Source organism: Nematolebias whitei, chromosome 12 (genome assembly GCF_014905685.2).
Source record: "Nematolebias whitei isolate Nwh7 chromosome 12, NemWhi1, whole genome shotgun sequence".
NCBI lineage: Eukaryota > Metazoa > Chordata > Actinopteri > Cyprinodontiformes > Rivulidae > Nematolebias > Nematolebias whitei.
Window position 1 is genome coordinate 8430219 of NC_056509.1, and position 1346 is coordinate 8431564.

The 1346-nt window shown below is 46.3% G+C and overlaps 1 protein-coding gene across 1 annotated transcript in view; it reads left to right on the plus strand.

Moving 5' to 3' along the window:
* kif26bb (kinesin family member 26Bb) overlaps positions 1-1346 on the plus strand; it is a 104213-nt gene that overhangs the window by 80650 nt on the left and 22217 nt on the right. The window lies entirely within an intron of this gene.

Sequence of the window (1346 nt, forward strand, 5' to 3'; positions counted from 1 at the left end):
TGTCTGTGGCTGTCTGTGACTGTCTGTAGCTGTCTGTGGCTGTCTGTAGCTGTCTGTGACTGACTGTGACTGTCTGTGATTGTTGTAGCTGTCTGTGACTGACTGTGACTGTCTGTAACTTTTTGTAGCTTTCTGTAGCTGTCTGTGGCTGTCTGTGACTGTCTGGAGATGTCATTGGCTCTTTGTGGCTATCTGTAGCTGTCTGTGACTGTCTGGAGATGTCTGTGGCTGTCTGTGACTGTCTGTGACTGTCTGTAGCTGTCTGTGGCTGTCTGTAGCTGTCTGTGACTGTCTGTAGATGTCTGTAGCTGTCTGTGGCTGTCTGTAGCTGTCTGTGACTGTCTGTGATTGTCTGTTGCTGTCTGTGACTGACTGTGACTGGCTGTGACTTTTTGTAGCTGTCTGTGGCTGTCTGTGAATGTCTGTGGCTGTCTGTAGCTGTCTTTAGCTGTCAGTAGTTGTCTGTGGCTGTCTGTAGCTGTCTGTGACTGTCTGTGGCTGTCTGCAACTGTCTGTGACTGTCTGTAGCTGTATGTAGCTGTCTCTAGCTGTCAGTAGTTGTCTGTGGTTGTCTGTAGCTGTCTGTGACTGTCTCTGGCTGTCAGTAGTTGTCTGTGGCTGTCTGTAGCTGTCTGTGACTGTCCGTTGCTGTCTGTAACTGACTCTAGCTGTCAGTAGTTGTCTGTGGCTGTCTGTATCTGTCTATGAATGTCTGTGGCTGTCTATATCTGTCTGTGACTGTCTGTGACTGTCTGTGACTGTCTGTAGCTGTCTGTAGCTGTCACTAGCTGTCAGTAGTTGTCTGTGTCTGTCTTTAGCTGTCTGTATCTGTCTGTGACTGTCTGTAGCTGTCTGTAGCTGCCTCTTGCTGTCAGTAGTTGTCTGTGGATGTCTGTAGCTGTCTGTTGTCTGTCTGTAACTGTCTGTAGCTTTTTGTGACTGTAGCTGTCTGTGGCTCTCTATAGCTGTCTTTAACTGTTTGTAATTGTCTGTGGCTGTTTGTAGCTTTCTGTAACTGTCTGTAGCAGCCTGTAGTTTTAGAAGGCGACACTTTTCGCCAGTCTATGTTTTACTTTGTTTTACAAAATAGTACATGAAGCCAGAACAGGACAAATGAAGTGAATGTGTGAGTGTGTGCATGCATCTGTGTGTGTGTTTGTGTTTGTGTGTGTGTGTGTACTAGAGTGATGTATGAGTGTGTGTGGGTGGGCGTTGTGTGTGTGTGTGTATAGTAGTGTGCTGTATGAATGTGTGTGTCTAGTAGATTGCTGTAGGTGTGTGTGTATTAGTAGATTGCTTTATGAATGTGTGTGTAGTAGTAGAGTGCTGTATGAATGTGTGTGTGT